Source organism: Triticum urartu, chromosome 7, assembly GCF_003073215.2.
Source record: "Triticum urartu cultivar G1812 chromosome 7, Tu2.1, whole genome shotgun sequence".
NCBI classification, from domain to species: Eukaryota; Viridiplantae; Streptophyta; class Magnoliopsida; order Poales; family Poaceae; genus Triticum; species Triticum urartu.
The window spans coordinates 712994362-713016473 of NC_053028.1; the positions used below are offsets into that span (position 1 = coordinate 712994362).

At 45.8% G+C, this 22112-nt stretch overlaps 1 pseudogene; it reads right to left on the reverse strand.

Annotated features, from left to right (window-relative positions):
• Positions 1 to 10031: 10031 nt before the first annotated feature.
• LOC125526128 lies at positions 10032 to 10170 on the reverse strand (annotated as a pseudogene).
• Positions 10171 to 22112: the final 11942 nt, after the last annotated feature.

A 22112-nucleotide genomic window follows, 5' to 3' on the forward strand; every position in this document is an offset into this window, starting at 1 on the left:
CAAACAAGATTGATCTACGGATCGCACAGGCACCCTACGACATGTGACAATGATCTTCACTCCAGATACAACAAATCCGGCCGGGCCGAACACAACAGACATAGCTCTTCCAAGCTGCGTCGTGATATAGCCCAGTACAGAGGCGCCGCACACCCGCTATGCTTCACGAATGAAGTAATGGATCATAAAATCCCAGAGGGTTTCAAACCCGTAAACATCGAATCATACGATGGCACAACAGATTCGGCGGTATGGATCGAGGATTATCTCCTTCACATCCACATGGCACACGGCGATGATCTACACGCCATCAAATACCTCCCGCTCAAACTTAAAGGACCGGCCCGGTATTGGCTTAACAGCTTGCCAGCAGACTCAATCGGTTCTTGGGAGGACCTGGAAGCCGCATTCCTCGACAACTTCCAGGGCACTTACGTGCGACCGCCGGATGCCGACGACTTAAGCCACATAATTCAGCAGCCAGAGGAATCGGCCAGACAATTCTGGACACGGTTCCTAACAAAGAAAAACCAGATAGTCGACTGTCCGGACGCAGAGGCCCTAGCAGCCTTCAAGCATAACATCCGCGACGAGTGGCTTGCCCGGCACCCGGGATAGGAAAAGCCGAAATCCATGGCAGCCCTCACGACACTCATGACCCGCTTTTGCGCGGGAGAAGACAGCTGGCTAGCCCGCAGTAACAACTTATCAAAGAACCCTGGTAATTCGGATACCAAGGACAAAAGTGGCAGGACACGTCGGAATAAGAAAAAACGCCGTGTTAACAGCGACAGCAATGAAGACACGGCAGTCAATGCCGGATTCAAAGGCTATAAATCCGGTCAGCGGAAAAAACCATTCAAAAAGAATACTCAGGGCCCGTCCAGTTTGGACCGAATACTCGATCGCTTGTGCCAGATACATGGCACCCCCGAAAGGCCGGCCAATCACACTAACAGGGATTGTTGGGTGTTCAAGCAGGCAGCCAAGTTAAGGGCCGAAAACAGAGACAAGGGGCTGCACAGCGACGACGAGGAGCCCAAGCCGCCGAACAACAATGTACAGAAGGGCTTTCCCCCACAAGTGCGGACGGTGAACATGATATACGCAACCCACATTCCCAAGTGGGAGCGGAAGCGTGCGCTACGGGACGTATACGCGATAGAGTCAGTCGCCCCAAAGTTCAACCCATGGTCCTCCTGCCCGATCACTTTTGATTGAAGGGACCATCCCACTAGTATCCGTCATGGCGGCTTCGCCGCATTGGTTCTCGACCCAATCATCGACGGATTTCATCTCACAAGAGTCCTCATGGACGGCGGCAGTAGCCTGAACCTGCTTTATCAGAATACAGTGCGGAAAATGGGCATAGATCCCTCAAGGATTAGGCCCACAAAAATGACCTTTAAAGGCGTTATACCAGGTGTAGAAGCCAACTGTACAGGCTCAGTAACACTTGACGTGGTCTTCGGATCCCCGGACAATTTCCGAAGCGAAGAGTTAATTTTCAATATAGTCCCGTTTCGCAGTGGCTATCACGCCCTGCTCGGACGAACCGCATTCGCAAAATTCAATGCGGTGCCGCACTACGCATATCTCAAGCTCAAGATGCCAGGCCCTCGAGGAGTAATTACGGTCAACGGAAACACCGAATGCTCCCTCCGTACAGAGGAGCATACGGCGGCTCTCGCAGCGGAGGTACAAAGTAGCCTTCTCAGGCAATTCTCCAGTCCGGCCATTAAAAAGCCAGACACTGCCAAGCGCGCCCGGAGTAACCCACAACAGGACCGCCTGGCACACTCTGAGCAAGCGTAGCAATGCGTCCCCAACCCCAGCTTTCGCGACATAGCGAAACCAGTACCTCGCGTACATAACTATGCCCATAAAATACCATGGGCACAGGGGAAGGGGCACACTAACGGCACGCCCAAAATACGGCTTAAAACGTACTAGGGGCTGCCAGATTCTTCTTTTAATTTTTTCTTACTTTCAGGACTCCATACTTCGGACGACCTGTTCGGCAATTCGACTGCCGCACAAACGATGCAAGATTTAGGGAGGCAGACAAGCCATGCCGCATTATGGAACCCCCAGGTGGTCTCTGTTACGAGCGGTATACCTGTTTTAAATACAATTCCGCGGCCTGCCCCTGGTCAGGACATACTGAATAGTCCAATATCTTTTGCTTACCGCACTATTTGTATCGTTCGGCTTTGATAAATAGCCTCTCTATAAACAATGCATAGCTTTTGTCTATTTTCTGCATTACTCTCTTTTATATATGTTCATTATTGACATGTTGCACCCGTACACTGTGGTACGGCAAGTACGCCAGGGGCTTCAGTACCCTTTAATATGGTGTGAGAAGTCTGTATACTTTCACAAGTGTGGCACCCCGAACTTATAACACTATATGCATCGGCTCCGAATCATGATTTGGGTCAATAGTTGGGTTTGCCCGGCTCCTATATTTTGGTACCTTACGTTCCGCTATATCGGTTAAGGTAGCACTAAGAGAACCACTGCGATTGTGCCCCGGTTGAGCTAGGTTAAGCACCTCAGTGGAGAAAGCTAAAACTCACTGTCATGATGAGGCGAGAGACCAGTCGCTGTTCGAGAGGTTTTTCGAGTCCCTAAAGACTTATGCCGCTTCGAGCGAGGAGCCGGATTTGTCCGGCCAAGGCGTGGATAGCGCCCCGAACTCGGTCTTCCGAACTAGGGGCTTCGCCGAAATTTAAAATTATAAAGTTCTATGGCTAAGTGAGAGTGTTCAAGCATTATAGTCCGATTGTCTGGTTCGTTGTGCTGAGCGCCTCCCTCGAAGGACCCAACTATGGGAAAAAGAGCGCTTAGGTTTATCCCGAACACCCCAGCACTAGTGGCATGGGGGCAGAAGCCGACGACTGGCCATCTCTCAATTTTTTGATAAACGGCCGCACAGAAAATAATATTTTAAATTCAACAAGCATTGCTTAAGCGCCTATGAACAAGTTTTCAGCGCACAGGATAAAAACGAGCGAGTTTATTCAAAAATTACATCCTTGGTACATTCATCCGCCACAAGGCGGGCACCCGCAAGAACATCCTTGTAATAGTTCTCGGGCTTGCGATGCTCCTTCCCCGGCGGCGACCCGTCCTTCACAAGCTTCTCACCGTCCAGCTTACCCCAGTGCACCTTTGCACGGGCAAGGCCCGACGGGCACCTTCGATGCAGACGGAGCGCTTGATGACCTCGAGCCTTGGACAGGCCTCCACCAGCCGCCGCACCAGCCCGAAGTAGCTCCCAGGCAGGGCCTCTCCGGGCCATAGCCAAACTATGAAGCCCTTCATGGCCTGTTCGGCCGCCTTGTGGAGCTCGACCAGCTGTTTCAGCTGGTCGCTCAAGGGCACAGGGTGTCCGGCCTCAGCATACTGAGACCAGAACACCTTCTTCATCGAGCTGCCCTCTTCAGCTCGGTAGAATGCGGCGGCGTCGGATACGCTGCGGGGAAGATCTGCGAATGCCCTTGGAGAACTCCGGATTCAGGTAAGTAACAAGTAGTTTACTTTTATATTTCTGCTTTACATAAAGAATGCCTTACCCGCTGCTATCTTCTTCATCTCCTCCAACTCTTGGAGGGCCTTTTGGGCTTCGGCCTTGGCAGACTTGGCAGTCTCAAGGGCCGCCGCGAGCTCGGACGCTTGGGTCTTTGACTCAAGCTCCAAACTCTCATGTTTTTTCATGAGAGCCTGAAGCTCTTGCTGCACCTCGCTGACCTGAGCCCCAAGTTTCTCTCGCTCGGTGCGCTCCGCGGCCGTTTTCTTTTCGGCCTCGGACAGCGCCTGCTTGAGGGTCGCCACCTCACTCGTGGCCCTTATAATAAGCAGTGCAATCCTGTTATTTTTTGCAATCACGCCTCTCTATAGGCACTTTTTCTGTAAGGTATTTCCTACCTTCTTTTTCCTCGAGCTGCCGCTTGGCAAGGCCGAGCTCTTGCTCGGTCCGCTTGAGGTCCTGTTTCAGGACACCCACCTCCGCAGTCAGTGCGGCGGTGGATAGCAGCGAAGCCTGCACACGCATATTCACTCTTTATTGTTAGACTCCTGCGAAATTTACTAGATCCTCTATTCGGCTTTTCTTTCCGAATGCCAAACAGAGCATCAGGGGCTACTGTCTATGCCGTACTATTTTTACATATTTTTACTTACCTCGAAGCCTGTTAGAAGGCTAGCGCAAGCTTCAGTCAGTCCGCTCTTGGCGGACTGAACCTTCTGGATCACCGTACTCATAATAGTACGGTGCCCCTTGTCGATGGAGACGCCGTCAAGCACCTCCAGCAGATTGTCCGGCACCTCCGGTTGGACGGAGGCCGCCGGCTCAGAAGGCTTGCTCCTCTTGGAAGGAGTTCGCCTACCGCGGTCCGGAACTGTGGAAGATTCCGGCACGGTGTCCGGCACAAAGCCGGACTTGGAGCCCTAGGGGGCCTTATCCCCTTCACTCCTGGAGTCCGGGAGGTTGCCTTGCGGCTCCTCCGGGATCACCTCCTCCTGCCTCGGAGCTTGTCGCGATGCCACTTCGGCGTCGTCTGCAGTGCGGGGGGAGACAGCGGGCGGAATTGAGTTCACGTCCGATGAGTCCAGGGAGCCGCCCGACAATTCGTTGAATTCGGCCCGGGGCAGACTGCATAATTACATTCGACATTAGGGAAAGCTGTGCAACAAAGGAACATCATGAGTTATTCTGATATCCGAACTTACGATTTCGCCGGACGCTTGGCCCTGTTTGGCCACTCCTCTTTGCCCTCTTCGGCGCTCGGGGCGTAGTCCGGCGGAGGGGTCTTCCTTTTCCTAGATCCCTCGGCCACCCCCGTTGGGGCGGCCTTCCTCTTCTCTCCTCCCTCCGCGCGGGGGGGGGGAGTTTTCTTCTTCCTCCTCCTCGTTTTCGTGGGAGGAGGGCGTCTCGGATTCGTCAGATGACGAGTCGGACACCACCATGTTGCGGGCACTCTTTCGAGTCCCCGTGGTCTTCTTCTTCTTGGCCTTCTTCTCCAGCACCACATAAGGCGCCGGAACCAGCAGCTTCGCTAGTAGAGCTGGGGCTGGGTCTTCGGGCAGCGGAGCCGGACAGTTAATCGGTCCGGATATCGCCCGCCAAGCCTGTCAAAGGTAAGGGAGTTTATATCCCGCATAGAGTCAAACTATGAAAAAACTTAACATCCTGTAAAAGGTGAAAATAGCTTACCTCGCTAGCGTGACGCTGCGAGCTGTATCCGCGGTCCTCGGAAGCGGATGCGGGAGCCTCGGCACCTTTGATTAGCGCCTTCCAGACGTCTTCATACGTCGTGCCGAAGAGCCTGTTAAGGGTTCGGTGCTATGCCGGGTCGAACTCCCACAGAGTAAAGTCCCGTTGTTGACATGGGAGGATTCGGCGAACGAGCATGACCTGGACTACATTTACAAGCCTGATTGGCTTGTTTACCAGGGACTGGATGCATGTCTTCAGTCCGGTCACCTCTTCCTCGTTACCTCACGATAGGCCCGTCTCTTTCCAGGACATGAGCCGCGTGGGGGGTCCGGATCGGAACTCAGGGGCTGCGATCCATTTCGGATTGCGTGGCTCGGTGATGTAAAACCACCCGGCTTGCCACCCCTTTAGGGTCTCTACGAAGGAGCCCTCGAACCACAGGACGCTGGCAATCTTGCCCGCCATGGCGCCTCCGCACTCCGCCTGGCTGCCGCGCACCACCTTGGGCTTGACGTTGAAGGTCTTGACCCAGAGGCCGAAATGGGGGCGGACGCGGAGGAAAGCCTCGCACACGACGATAAACGCCGAGATGTTGAGGATGAAGTTCGGGGCCAGATCGTGGAAATCCAGGCCGTAGTAGAACATGAGCCCCCGGACAAATGGGTGAAGTGGAAAACCCAGTCCGCGGAGGAAGTGGGGAAGGAATACTACCCTCTCGTGGGGCCTTGGGGTGGGGAGGAGCTGCCCCTTCTCGGGAAGCCGGTGCGCGATGTCTTTGGACAAGTATCCGGCCTTCCTAAGCTTTTTGAGGTCGCCCTCCATGACGGAGGAGACCTTCCACTTGCCTCCCGCTCCAAACATTGCTGGAGAAGGTTGAGATGGGAAGTGCGGGCTTGGGCGCTGGAGCTCGAGTGCACATGAGATGGATAGGCAAAGGAGGAAGAAGGCGTAGGTAAAAAGGTGGATCCTTATCCCCTTATATGGGCGGATGCGGTTGTGCATCCCCACCTGCCTAGTAAAACTCGCTTGCCTCCCAAGCGCCATGATAAGTGGCGCGGTTGGATTACCCACATCCGTATTGATGAGAATCCCGTAAAGGGGGTACACGATCTCTGCTTTGACAAGACGTGCCAAGGAAACCGCCTCGCAAAACATGCTGAGGTGGAAAAGTAAAAATGATTCGAGTAAAGGACTTGGCTGTAGTGTGATGACGCACTGCGGAATACGTCAGCAGATTTGATTTGTGTTAATATTATTCTCTCTATGGCAATATGTGGGAGCTTATTTTGCAGAGCCGGACACTACTATTGGTGTTTACAATCTTCTATGAAGGACTTGGAGGAGGAACCCGCCTTGCAATGCCGAAGACAATTTGCGCGCCGGACTCGTCGTCATTGAAGCCTGGTTCAGGGGCTACTGAGGGAGTCCTGGATTAGGGGGTGTTCGGGTAGCCGGACTATACCTTCAGCCGGACTCCTGGACTATGAAGATACAAGATTGAAGACTTCGTCCCGTGTCCGGATGGGACTTTCCTTGGCGTGGAAGGCAAGCTTGGCGATGCGGATATTCAAGATCTCCTACCATTGTAACCGACTTTATGTAACCCTAACCCTATCTGGTGTCTATATAAACCGGAGGGTTGTAGTCCGTAGGCAATCAACTCCATACACAACAATCATACCATAGGCTAGCTTCTAGGGTTTTAGCCTCCTTGATCTCGTGGTAGATCTACTCTTGTACTACCCATATCATCAATATTAATCAAGCAGGAGTAGGGTATTACCTCCATCGAGAGGGCCCGAATCTGGGTAAAAAACATTGTGTCCCTTGTCTCCTGTTACCATCCGGCCTAGACGCACAGTTCGGGACCCCCTACCCGAGATCCGCTGGTTTTGACACCGACAACCACTATTTCCAAAGTTCATTGCATGTTGTCCAATTCAGGTTTGCATAGGCGTTCTCGGGCTGAGGCCGTTTCCACTGCTTGTTATCTCATTAATCAGTCACCATCTATTGCTCTTTATAAGAAACTCCAGTTGAGGTATGGTCTGGTTCTCCTGCTGATTATTCAGAGTTGAAAGTTTTTGGTTGCACTGCTTTTGCTCATGTTGATAGTGGAAAGTTGGATCCTAGGGCTGTTAAGTGCACCTTTCTTTGTTATAAATCTGGTGTTAATGGTTTTAAATTGTGGAATCCTGGAATCCGAAAGGTTGTTATTAACAGAAATGTTATCTTTAATGAATTTGTTGTGTTACATGATGTTTCATCTACTAATATTCATGTTTGAGTGAACAACAACCTATTGTTCAGCAGCCTACTCTTCCGATGGAGCATGTTATTGATTCAGGTGATAAATCTGATAAGGAAAATGTTGATGCACATGATGAACCCGTCGTTGATGATGAACATGTCACTCCAAATCAACCTATTATTCCACCCGATTGGAATCTCGCGTGTGACAGAGTTAGGCGGGGTATTGAAAAACCTAAAAGTTTAATTGCAGGGTGCAGTATGGTTTCTTTTGCATGATCCATTGGAGAGGAAGTTGAAGGTAATGTTGAGCCTTCTTCATATTGTGAGGCTATTATTTCTGGTGATAGTAATAAGTGGATGACCACTATGCATGATGAGATGGGATCACTTGAAAAGATGGGTACTTGGGATTTAGTAAAATTATGTAGAGAGAAGAAACCTATTCGTTGCAATCGCGTTTTCAAAAGAAAAGAATGTGTTTCTCCTAATGATGAGACAAGATATAAATCAAGCTTATATTAGTTGCTAAAGGTTATAGCCAGATTCCAGGTAGGCGGGTATTGACTATGATGAAGTCTTTTCTCCTGTTGTGAAGCATAACTCTATTCGCACTTTACTCGGTATTGTTGCTATGAATGATTTTGAGCTTGAACAATGGGATGTTAAAACTACATTCTAAATGGAGAATTAGAAGAGGATATCTATATGGAACAACCTGAAGGTTTTGTTATTCATGGAAAAGAAAAGCTTGTCTGTAAGTTAAATAAATCTCTTTATGTGTTGAAGCAATCTCCTAGACAGTGGTAAAAGAGATTTCACACCTTTATGCTCTCTCAATGTTTTAAAAGATCTAATTATGATAGTTGTGTTTATTTGAAAACTTTCAATGGTTCAACTATTTATTTGCTCCTTTATGTTGATGATATGTTAATTGCTGCCAAGAGCATGTCAGAGATTAATGAACTAAAGAAACAATTGAATAATGAATTTGAGATGAAGGGTTTGGGTGCAGCAAAGAAGATACTTGGCATGGAAATATCTAGAGATGGATCGTCTGGAAAAGTATATCTAAGTCAGAAGGGATATATTGATAAAGTTCTTTGTCATTTTAATATGCATAATGCCAAGCCGGTGAGTACACCGTTAGCTTCACACTTCAACTTATCATTAGCCTTATGTACTAAGTCAGATGCTCATATTGAGTACATGTGTAGATTTCCCTGTGCAGTTGGTTCACTTATGTACGCCATGGTTTGTTCTCGTTCAGATTTATCATATGCATCGAGTGTTGTCAGTAGATACATGGCCAATCCTGGGAAAACGCATTGGAGAGCAGTTCAATAGATTTTCAGATACCCGCAAAGTACTTCTAATGCTTATTTATAGTTTGGGGAAACTGGTGATGGACTTGTTGGTTTTGTTGATTCTTATTTTACTGGTGATTTGGATAAGAGAAGTTCACTCACAGTTTATGTTTTCACCATTGGTGGTTGTGCTGTGAATTGAAGAGCAACTTTGTAGTCTATTGTGGCTTGTCCAATACATCACTGAAAATAAGTTCTAAAGGAGCATGTGACACACTAGTTGACTTAGGATAAGTTGTTGACTTTTAGCACATTGACAAGCGTCACAAACAGACTCTTCAACTTTACATGGGACAATAGAAGATTGCTTTTATTCACTATTTGCTTAACTATAACTGATGACGGATGTCCCGATCTTTGATGCCATCTTGCCAAAGAGGGCTTGACGACAAAGTAGACTTGACGACGACGATGATGACTAAGAGCTCCGGATGTGATGGGGTAAAGTCCTCCAATGCAACTACTGTGATGGAGGAGCTCCCTCACTGCCCGATCCTTTATAAGAAAATATGTAGGATGAGTTTCAAAGAAGACATTGTTATCAGCAGATATGCGAGACACAGATGCACGATTTTTATCAGCTTGTGGAACATGAAGGACATCTTTTAAAAGAAGATCACATTTTGAACTTGGGAACTAACTAATGCTTGATCCATGTGATGAAGTTCATACCTCCACCGCTTGCGGTGTGAATTTGGTCGCCGCCGTAGTATTTCTCCCGGAAAGTGAGCTTCTCGAGTTCACTTGTGACATGATCCGTTTCACCGGTGTCAGCGTACCACACGATACCTGCATCTTCTTCTTGTTCTCGGATGGCTGCAGCAACATGACGCTCCTCGGGGACGTAGTCTTCATCAAAGCGATGCCAGCACTCCATCACCTCGTGGCCCAGCTTTTTGCATAGCTGTCAGCGGGGCCATCGATTATTGGAAGAACGTGCAACTCTACGTCCGTACTGGTTCTAGTTCTCTTGTAGCCGGCTCCACCTCCACCTGCGTTCTGCCTGTTGTAGCCGCCTCGTCCTGTACCGGAGCGGGAGGACTGAGAAGCACCGTGCCCACGCCCGCTGCTACTATTGCTGAGGCTGCGTCCCTGCTGGTTCTGCCCACGACCTCCTATGTTGCGCCTGCGAGAGGCAGCATTAGCAGAGGACTGGCGAAGATTTAGACCATGGAGCAGATTCATGCGGGCATCAAAGGAGAGGAGTTGGTTGTATAGCTCAGGAACAGTGATCGGCTCCACTCGAGCAGCAAGAGCAGAGACGACTGGATTATAATCTAAGTCGAGACTAGCAAGGATATGAGAGGTGATCTCACCATCAGTGAGAGCAGTTCCTCCAGCACAAGCAATTTCGTCGGTGAGAGACTTGACCTTGGCGACATAGTCTCACATGCTCAAATTCCCCTTCTGTAGATTGTGCAGCGCAATTCTTGTGTTGATTGCTTGCACTTGTGATTGGGCCACAAACGTCGCGTGGATGGCAGCCCATACCTCGGCAGGCGTCTGAAGCGTACTACTTGGGCCAAGATCTCGCGGGAGAGGGATCCCATCAAAAATCCTTGAAGGTGCTGCTGGTGGACGGACCAGATGACGCGCGCCATATTGACAACTTGTTCTTCCTTCCCGTCCTTGGTGACGGTGAGGGTGGCCGGCGGCGCTTGGCTAGCCAGATCAAGGAAGTGCGACATCTGAGCGCTTTTAATTCGAGGCAGCACGACGGCCTTCCAAAGAAGAAAATTGCTCCTGGATAGCTTCTCTTGGGGTGGAGGTTCAATGGACATGGCGTTGGTAGTACTGGATGAAGGGGCGAAGAGGGAGGACGATGAATCGGTAGTGAGGGCACTCATGGTGCTGGCGAGAGCGGAGGAGATAGTTCCGGCCATGGCTTTCCTTGGAGCTAGACGGAATCAATCTAGGAGGAAGAGGCTCTGATGACCATGTAAAACTATGATGGAAGCGTTGAACTCTTTGCTCGGGCCGCACTTGTATATATATTGACAATGCCGTGGCTTACAAGTTGTAGATCGATCAATACATGAGAGAGTCAGTAGAGGAGATAGACACAAGAAGGGATAAAATAAGGTTGCAATTTGAACAACTCTCCTTTCCCTATACAACTAGTCTAACATGCGTGCCAAAATAACAGTCACGGCTGCCAATTGAACCCGACTCAGAAGTACGCGATTTTCTTGAGAGCAGAGCAGGTGTTGTGCTGGATTGCAATAAATAAATAAAGCCTGGCTGCGATGGAGTTAAATTAGTATAAAAGTATCTTCCAATCTCTTCACTGTTTGTCAAGTAGTAGAAAATAAACAGACAGGGAAAAGACACACCGAGATCTGGGATATATGCGAGTCTAAAACTTTGTATAGACTCAAAGTACGAGAGAGCATCACAACCCATGAAGGTGCATCACAATTCCCAAACTTGAAGCCATGGTACAAACAATTTGTCAGAGAAAAGGATACTACGTGTGTGTTTTCAACATATTATATCATGGCACAAACTGAGAGCCCTTTTTGAGAAGTACAAATTACTTTTTATTAGATAAAGCAGTACAAATTACTTTTTTTAGAATTAGCAGTAAGAAAAAAGACCAATCCACGGACTAACCCTCATTGGCATTTTTTATAGGAGAAACTCCGCGAGCAATGCATGTTGGAGCACCCCGTCCTTTAGAATTAGCCATACAGATTACTCGTTTTATAAAATTTGCTTTATAGCAGTACAAATTACTGATAGCTATAATATGGAGTACAACATATTACAGCTTTAGACCGAATTGGACAGACCTGGTGGGATCGTTTTTCTCTTCTTCTTTTTTTGAACCGGGCCTCAACCCCTTTCCATTAAAAGCATAACAGAAATACATAGTTCAGACAACCACAGACCCAAGTACCAACTACATCGCAAGGAAACTAGAAAGGGGAGGCGAGTTCAAAGCACCACTTGGAAACACACCATGAGCACTCGTCATCGAGCAGCTTATTGCGGGGCGAAAACCCAGCGACACCTGTGATCACGCAACCTAAAGGATCTAAACACCAAGGAGTCCCCAAAAGGAACCCGAAATAGTCTAACTTCACCAAGCTTACAGGCTCACAAAAGAGCAATCAGAGCACTTGCGCAGGAGTGAAAGGCAGCCTATCTTTGACAGACGAGAACTCGAAGCTCCGAAGAGATGCAGAAGGGATCAGTTTGAAGCTGAGTTGGTTGGAGCCGCGCAGATTCTCATCATCATCGATGCACTAGACCTGAGCATCTTGGCTCCGCGCTCCATGGTCTCCCGATCATCGCCAGCCATCAAACCTGCCCAGTACATCAAAAAACCACAAGCAGCATACACCACATTAAAACGGCTTTTGGGATCTTTATGTTCAAAAGTAGCTTGGTTACGATTGTTCCAAATCGCCCAACAGACTGCCGCCAAACCAGAGGTGTAAAGTTTGGTTCCATCAGGAAGGAAAATATAACACCAGGAATAGTACTGCCAAATGTTATTTGGACATAAAGATGTGCCCAGCACACATCCAACCGTCCTCCATACCACCCGAGCCACATGGCACGTAAAGAAAAGATGCTGTGAGGTCTCCACATTCTCACAAAAAGAGCAATTAGGATTGCCTGCCCAGTTGCGCTTTCTCATGACTTTTCTAGTCAGAACCGCGTCTTGGAATACTTGCCAAAGAAAAATTTGGATTTTAAGGGGGATTTTAGCTTTCCAGATCCATCTATAGTCACATCCAGCCAGATGCCTTTCCAAGTGTGTATAGACCGATTTGGTCGAGAATTTACCTTTTTTACCCAACGCCCAACTAATCTGATCAGTTTCGTCAGATAACTGCCAAGAGGTAACCACCTCAACCAGATCCTTCCACTGATCCGTGAGAGGAGGGTGTAAATTTCTTCTGAACATGTCACCACCCCCAAAGTTTTTAAATTCAGCAACAGTAATCTCCTGATAGTTGCATATGTGAAATAAGGTTGGGAATTTATCTCTTAAGGGGGCAGCACCTCTAATAGGATCCTTCCAAACTCTGGCTATATTACCAGAGTTCAAGGTCACTTTCCTCTCTTCCAAATACACTTCCTTTACTTTCATAATAGCTTTCCAAATGGGGGAATCCCCAAACTTACTTTTCGCCGAGGGGATCGTGTCATTTTTGAAATATTTAGCACGAATCACCTCCTGCCAAAGCCCTTGCTTAGTTTCCAATTTCCACCACCATTTGGTGAGTATGCTGATATTTTGTCTATGCAGATCTTTAACTCCCAGCCCCCCTTTGTTTTTGGATCTACAGATTCTAGACCACTTTACCAAGTGGTATCTTTTCCGACCATCAGTCTCCTGCCAAAAGAACTTTTTTCTGTGTTTATCTAACTTCTCAATCACTTTCTTAGATAGCATGAACATAGACATGTAGTAGAATATGATGCCAGTAAGAGAAGAGTTGAGTAAAGTCAGTCTCCCCCCAGAAGATGCTGCATTCCCGTTTTTCTCTGAAACAGGCTTCGTTCCATCTGCGCACGCTTCCCTGAAAAGAAAAGAAAAATATCTGCGCAGGCTGCAGGTTCTGCTGTACGTACGTGATCATCGACTTGCCTACGGGAATTTCGGTCTCCGATACAATCTGCCGCCCTGCATCTCCCTCCTCCCTAGATCCGATCCGATCCCATCGATGGGGTGCAGCACCTCGCGCGCGTCTCGGTCCACCGCCGACACGCCCAGCCCATGGACCGCCCTACCGCCGGATCTGCTCCGCGAGGTCTCTGGTCGCCTCCGGCATGCCGCCGACATCGTCCGCTTCCACGCCGTCTGCAGGTCGTGGCGCGACGCTGGGGCGCTGCTTTCTCGCCCCAGGTGCCTGCCATGGGTTCTCACGTCCCGCAATAACGGCCAGATGTTGCACTCCGTCGTCGACTTCAATCGCCCCCACGAAACGCCCCACCGCTTTCCCGACGTCGTCCTCGCAGAGCCACCACCTGCCAACAACAACAATAGAAACTTGGTGGTTAGCTCGGACGGCACAGCCGCCTGGCTCTTTGTCGCGCACCCTGAGCCGAGGCTCGTCAATGTTCTTACCGGAGCCGTCACCGGTCTACCTCCCTTACCAGACGAGATCAGGATGTCCATGGAGAATTTACGCGGCGTCGTCTATGGCGATGACACTATCTTTCTGCATACCTTCATTAACCCGCCTCCCTCTTACTGGTACGAGGCGCCATTTATAGCGGCCATCCTGCATCCTGGCGATGCAACATGGTCAGTCAGGATAGAAAGACTTAAATTATGGGAACAACCATATGCCATGTATCATAACGGCAAGGTCCTAGTATTGACAGGTAATTTTCCAGGTAGGTTGCTGATGATGATGGACTTCGAAACCAATGGGGGTGATATCCGCAGCAACCTCGAGTTGAGGTGGGATGTATGCTGGGACATCAATTATTTTCATGAATGCAGTTACTTCTTGGAGTCACATGGTGAATTGTTGTTGGCATCCATCTTGACGAAAAGGTGTTCGATTCGTAACACCAGCGGTGATGGGCACCCGTACCGAGTGACATTACACACAATGCGAAAGGAGCCAGGCAGTGGTAAGATGCAGTGGGTGGAGACAGATGGGCGAAACCTAGGTGACCACGCATTGTTTCTTGGATCTCCCGCCAGCTTTACTGTGAATCTGGATGAAGCCAACGGGTGTGCCTACTTTGTCCTTGGAGCTGGTGTATTTAGGTATAGCTTTATTAACAATGAGACCAAGCTCGTGAAGTGGTTACCTTCTGGATGCCGCGTTGGCGATGAGTGCGCGTGGCTTTGCCCCAACCTGACATTTACTCCTGTCCATGAAATTAAGGAAATGCTCGAGGCTTGAAACAAGAAGATCATTAAATTTTTGAACTCAAAAGGATAAAGTGAGGTTTAATAGCTTTGATTTACTTTGTCTCCACATTTTCTTTGAACAGAAAATGGTGATTTAATTCTCTACTATGTATTTGTTGATATTTCTTAGTTTTTGGTTCAAGAGCTTTAACTTTGGTTAGTTTGTGGATATTTCTTGTTTTCTCGCATGGTGCAGTGTCTCCTCTCCACTTCCACTTAAGGTGCACCTTGCTTCCTCCATGACGTGCCTCCTCTTCAATTCATGGTAGGATGGCAAAATATTCCAGACCACTCTCCACCAAAAAACACGAACCTTTGGTTGAACACGAAATTTCCATAGCCTCTTCCAAATTTCCTCTCCAACCAATGAAGTCGACGGACTAATGCTGCTACACTGCGCCTTCTCAAACAAGGCCCTATATGACCATTTCTTTCCCAGCCCAGGACCAGATGTCATCATACTGAGACTTACAACGAGGCATATTGAGGACCGCATCAGCATCGATGGATTTTTTTTTGCAAACATGTGTATGTAATACATTTTTATTTAATTTATGTAAACTATGTCTCCACTATAATGCGAACAGATTTCACCTCTTTCAAATTTCTTTCTGTTTCAATGTGGCCCACAATTTCATTAACATTAGAAAAAGGTTACAAAACCAAAATACTTCATCACACATTCGCTCGGACGAAGGTGAAAGAAGGAACACACTGTTTTTCCGGCGCACAAACACCTCGCCGGATGAACAACGATATTTTCTTCGAGCTCAAACTCGTGTCCGGAACATACCACTGGCTCGGCTCATACTGGCGTGCTTTACATCAGTACACGAGGGAGGGATTTATACCCCAGGTGCATACACACGCATGCACACACTACCAAGACAACAACCTGCCCGGCTCCTATGCCACTCACGCACTAGTGCTAACAAACTCCAGCATGAAGCTAGCTAACTAAACCCACGCAGCTAATAACCCACTACCTACATGCACGGTCAAGGCCTGCGTAGCCTTCTTAGCATCCAAACGACCCGGCCAGTCCCTGCGGCCACGCTACGCACCTAGCTAGCTAGTTCCGCCGACGCACACACACGCCCACGCCCGGCACGGACTCGACTTGGTCGCTCTCACGCCGGTCACCACCGCCACGTGCATGGCTTATTGTCAACAAGAATGTGTCAAAGAAAAGGAATCATCGACAATAGAAATATGTTATGGAATGCTTCATCACAAAAGGCACTTCTTGTGACGGATTCTCGAAAACGAAAGTATATTCTTATATTAAAGCAATGTGCAATGTTTAAACATTTTACTTGATTTTGTAGCATTATAATCCGATGCACTTGAACCAAGGCCCTCTTTTACGTACAAATAAATAGATGTGTATAGTCATTATTCATTGCTCATGAAGAGACAAAATAAAAGGAGCACATCTATCTACAATACATGAACGTACGTATAGGTACGTATGTGAAAGGTACATGCAGTTGGAAGGATATGCAATGTTGATCAACGGATCCCTGTAGAAATATGCTTTCTGCAAACCAAACCATCATACAAAAGGAATATACATACATCAGCCATACTACATGCACTGGTCTAGAACTACCGTCCTCCAACTGTCCTCCATAGGCCTATGGAGGACAAAAAGGAATACCATGATAGATTTAATGGAACCCCAACTCTCCGGATGCTAATATTTCCTGGGTCTAATGGAACTCCATGAGTTTGTGCTCCGGAAGATTGAGAATGATCAAAATTGGTTTGCCGATTGGCTCGATAATATCTTCGTAGAACTGAGGGAGCACCAGGAATTGGGTGAACCATTATTGTGTTTCATGGCTAGTACTAGTTGCATGTAACACAAGTATTGTGGAATAAAACTCGTTGTTTCATCACAAGCAAAAAAAAGCATATCTCTTTGATGACAAAGCATTTTTATGAACATTGATGCATAGTACATTGAGGCAAAATGTAGATAAACATGCATATTTGATGGAGGCAGATAATAAGAAAAGCATGCAATACATGGGCCCTACTCATTGTATTTAAAACAGAGTTTACAAGAAACTAATAATACAGATTTTGGTCTGAAGGATTGCTATGGCAGAGTATCTGAACGGTTCCATGGATTGGAGGTAGGATGAATCGATAAATCAATACACCATGCAGAAATATTCTTCAATAATCTCGTGGGGCACGTTCCAAGTGCATCATGGATATCCGCCCTCCTTTGTAATTAAATTTTTCAAATTAATGTTTCACATGTATAAAAACACAAGCACTCAAAACAATAACTTCATTTAGCTGGAGGCAGCTATGAAGTTGATCATAATCTCATTAAATTAATCGATTCATCCAAACAAATGTTAGCATATATTTATTATAGCTACATGCACCAATGGTTAAACCAACAAGATGGTATCTCGATTAACTGCCTCGATGCTTGAAACTAATTCGCGTCAATTATAGCAATTTAAGGAAAATAATTATTAGGACAATAAGGTCAATGATTAAGTTCATGGAAACTTAACTTAAGCTAAAACCACTTTTTTGCCTCGCATTCTTTCTAGAGCATCGCCTTTAATGTTGTGTCATCTTCAAAAATCTGGGACATATTGGCCAAAAGATCATGGAGTGACAAATATGCAACAACCCTTGAGGGAGCCTACTCATCTTCTTGCACATCATAAGTATTAGACTGCAGAGCTTTGGCATTGTATCCTCCGTCCTCCACTCCTCAAGGGAAAAGAAATTGCAATAGTATGAAGTTGCAGCCAAGGAAATCCTTGTGCAGAGCATGAGACATCTTCATAACCATATAGCCTCAGCACATGGGAGCTTCTCCAGGATAGACATTCGATCTTACTTAATGATATCAACAATTAGAATAAGATGTCTCGGGCCTTGTGGGAGCTCAACATGTAATGCGTCAACTACACCAATTCCACCCAAATAAATATCAACTAGGAAAGGCATGTTTGCAAGTATGCTAACCATCCCGGTGGGTATGCAATTTTCGTCTCATCACCAATATTAATGTTGTTAGTTGAGTCATATGTCCCAATAAAATCACCAAGTTATGGCAATGGGATTTTGTACGAGCAAAATTAAGATTTAAGGTATGGAGCACTTTCTACTTTGGTCGTAAACTCCTTCCATGCGGTGGTGTAGAAAAATCATTCCATAGGTAAACATGTTTGAGAGTAGGGATGGCCCATATATAATTTGGTACCCCCGAGTTCAGTTTTGTGTACATTAGATCTATAGTCTGCAAGTAAAGGTGTTGTCCAATTGTACATCACCGAGTTACACATTCACATTGTCTCAGTCTAACGCATCTAAGATGAATGCATCCAACAATTACTCTAGAGAAAATATTTCAAACGTGAGTTTTTAATGTGAAAAAATCTCAAGAATCTCAGCTTAGGTAGGGATGCTGATGTGAGTCCAAAGTCAAGAAAAGGTCAGGCATAAGGTTTCTCTGGTAAAATCTCACCACTCAAACTTTGAAAAGAAAAATGATGCGATATAATTATATCGGATGATGACGCATCAGTTCGACCTACATTTTTTTTAGTATATGTAGACCTAAGAACGAGGCCTCAAATGACGAGTTATATTGAAATGAATACACACATACATACATACATTCAAAGTGAAAGGAGCCTGAATCCTGACCTATAGGTTTGTTACTGACATCACGAAATATATGCATCAATCACGTAAGATATCATGTATCCTTATTCTACGAATCAATCCGTGGGTCATGCTTCCTTCAACAACTTGGACCAAACTTCTTTGAGACAACTTGGTAACATACTTGTGCACTATTTCTTCTAGTTTGCATTTTGGTGTATGTGGAATGAAGTATTCTGCTATCCACAATTCAATAAGATCAGACACATATATCTTCTAGTCCTCAGAGAAAGTGGCAAGAAAAACTAAACATGATCGTAAATTTTGATTTGGCAGGTCCTTGTAGCTGCGAGCTAGTATGTCACACATTGTCCTTATGTGTTGTGTTGATGTCCAATCCAGTAGTATATAATACCATGTTGGTGTATTTAGATTCTTTGATAGATAACCACCAAAAGATACAAGTGCAAGTAGTACTCCATCAAACTTCCTTGCGAGCTTTCTTCCAATATCTTCAAAATCATCGACATGAGTTATGCCTGTAGAGCTTTTCTAATAAAATGTTCCCAGCTTTTCTTTTCATCTGTGTTCTTCAGTGCATGGACATGGGTTAGCATTTCAACATGATTGACATCATCTTTGTTTCGTGTGGTCAAGAATATTCTGCTGCCGTTATTTGAATCTGGAAAAGCCTTTACCGTTCTAGTTATTTGTTCCCATATGTCCACTTTCCCCTTACAATTAAGAACTTCCAACTCTCTTTTGTTTAATAGAAAATGATAGATCATTTTCCCACAATATACTCACTGATTTGATGAAATAAAATAGATTTTTATATATCCTCCACAGTTTTCTGCATAATATCCTTTAATAAACCAATACCCTTGAATATTTCAGATATAATCACCCAAGCAAAATTTTCAAATTTTTGATTGACGGGGGCATGTACTTTTCTTGCGAGTGTTGCTTTTTCTGCACCACCCATGGCAACTAAGGAGACATCACTAATCTTGTCTTCATTGCCAACAAACATACCACTAATTCTATGTTCGTTCTCAAAACCAACCATGACAAGATCATCTTGATAGTCTTGGTCCATAATATTAAAATTTTGTGGCAATTCATCCTCAGCTATAGCAGTATTATCCAAACCAACATTGTTTTTTCCTCACTTTCAAAGATATAACTAAACTTTATTTTTATACGCCGAGTTTTAAACACCGATGTTATGAAGAGTAATCAGGTCACTTTGAAGCGAACATACCTTAAAATAGCACCCGTAAAGCCCGTCTTTAGCCGGTTTATCTATCCAAGTTATCATCTATTCTGATGACATTCTATGCCTCATATTTTGTTGCCTTAATCTGGTTGACAAGGATAGCAACTCTATCATTTCCCATTCTTCGTTTGTTGTCAAGATCTCTCAGGTAGCCGTTTAGCCGCACGTGCTCATCTTTCCGCTCAGAGAGAGAGGGGGAGGGGAGAAAGAGATGGTGAGAATATTTACCTCACACTCTCCTATCGAGCTTTCTGAGCTGGTAGCTAGCGCAATAGATCTAAAAGCAGAGCTAATAAGAAGCATGTCCTTCGTATTAGTTTGATTGTCTTAACTCTACTGTTAAATCTTCTATGCTATACCAACTGGATACATAACCATCAATTCATTTTGGACACTGCGACCAAAATCAACACGGTATTATCATTGTGACATTATGGTCTTGTTGCACAACACACTCCTGTAAAGGAAAATCGTCTTCTGTAGTACACCAAAAGGTCACAATAGAAATGAGGTGAAATTTATCCCATTTTTGAACCAAATCAATATATTCAGATTAGTGGTAATAGACCACAACCCCATTTTATCAACAAGTATAGCAAGTTACCATCCCAACCCTCTCAGTTTCTTCAAGAAAAGAAATGCATTGTGATGGCTCCCCGGACATCTCTAAGAAGTAGGTGGTGGTGAAAAACACAACACAATTTGTTGGTTACGTCGATGCTCTTCATGAGGTAAAGGCTCTACTGGGAGCCGTCAAATATGTAACTTGGTTTTTTTATGTCGTTTAATTAGAATCAACTATATGTTTCAAAATAATAACTCTTATCAAGTTCTGATTGATAAAGATTGTCTTAACTCTACTGTTAAATCTTCTATGCTATACCAACTGGATACATAACCATCAATTCATTTTGGACACTGCGACCAAAATCAACACGGTATTATCATTGTGACATTATGGTCTTGTTGCACAACACACTCCTGTAAAGGAAAATCGTCTTCTGTAGTACACCAAAAGGTCACAATAGAAATGAGGTGAAATTTATCCCATTTTTGAACCAAATCAATATATTCAGATTAGTGGTAATAGACCACAACCCCATTTTATCAACAAGTATAGCAAGTTACCATCCCAACCCTCTCAGTTTCTTCAAGAAAAGAAATGCATTGTGATGGCTCCCCGGACATCTCTAAGAAGTAGGTGGTGGTGAAAAACACAACACAATTTGTTGGTTACGTCGATGCTCTTCATGAGGTAAAGGCTCTACTGGGAGCCGTCAAATATGTAACTTGGTTTTTTTATGTCGTTTAATTAGAATCAACTATATGTTTCAAAATAATAACTCTTATCAAGTTCTGATTGATAAAGAACTCAATTGAAATTAGAGGTAAAGATTACCCGCAAACAAAGAAATTAAAGGCAAAGAATAAAAAGAAATAAAGCTCCAGTTTTTGCTGATAACTCTAGTTTGTAATCAACGAATGCATATGATTAGGGTTACAATAAGATCTAAGGAGAACACCAAACAAATCCTAACATGTATAGTGATCGTGTGGTGTTCTCCATGTCGCGTGGAACCTAGTAACATGTAGTGCAAGGGAGGCGTCGCCTTGCGCGGGCGACTCAAGGCGAAGGAACTAGCGCCGCCAGGCCTCATCCTTCCCCGATCCCTTGCCACCGCCTGAGGCTGGCATCGGCGAAGTCCGTGCCGCGGACAAGGACGGTGGTGACGGGGCCATGCTACTCTGCCCTAGGGAGATGTGGAGGGCGCGATCTAGGCTTTGACCAGCGGTGGTCTTCCCCGGTGCAGCGGCTCGTCAACACATCCACTCTCCAGTGGCTAGCTCTGGCCGGCCATGGGGCTTCGAGGTGACTTCGGGCAAGCCTGGCCCCTCCGGGATCCAGATCTAGCGCATACGATCCTGTAGGACCGTTGTACCAAGGCGGTCCTCATCTGTTCATTGGTGTGAAGGAAATATGCCCTAGAGGCAATAATAAAGTTATTATTTATTTCCTTATATCATGATAAATGTTTATTATTCATGCTAGAATTGTATTAACCGGAAACATAATACATGTGTGAATACATAGACAAACAGAGTGTCACTAGTATGCCTCTACTTGACTAGCTCGTTAATCAAAGATGGTTATGTTTCCTAACCATGGACAAAGAGTTGTTATTTGATTAACGGGATCACATCATTAGATGAATGATCTGATTGACATGACCCATTCCATTAGCTTAGCACCCGATCGTTTAGTATGTTGCTATGGCTTTCTTCATGACTTATACATGTTCCTATGACTATGAGATTATGCAACTCCCGTTTGCCGGAGAACACTTTGTGTGCTACCAAACGTCAGAACATAACTGGGTGATTATAAAGGAGCTCTACAGGTGTCTCCAAAGGTACATGTTGGGTTGGCGTATTTCGAGATTAGGATTTGTCACTCCGATTGTCGGA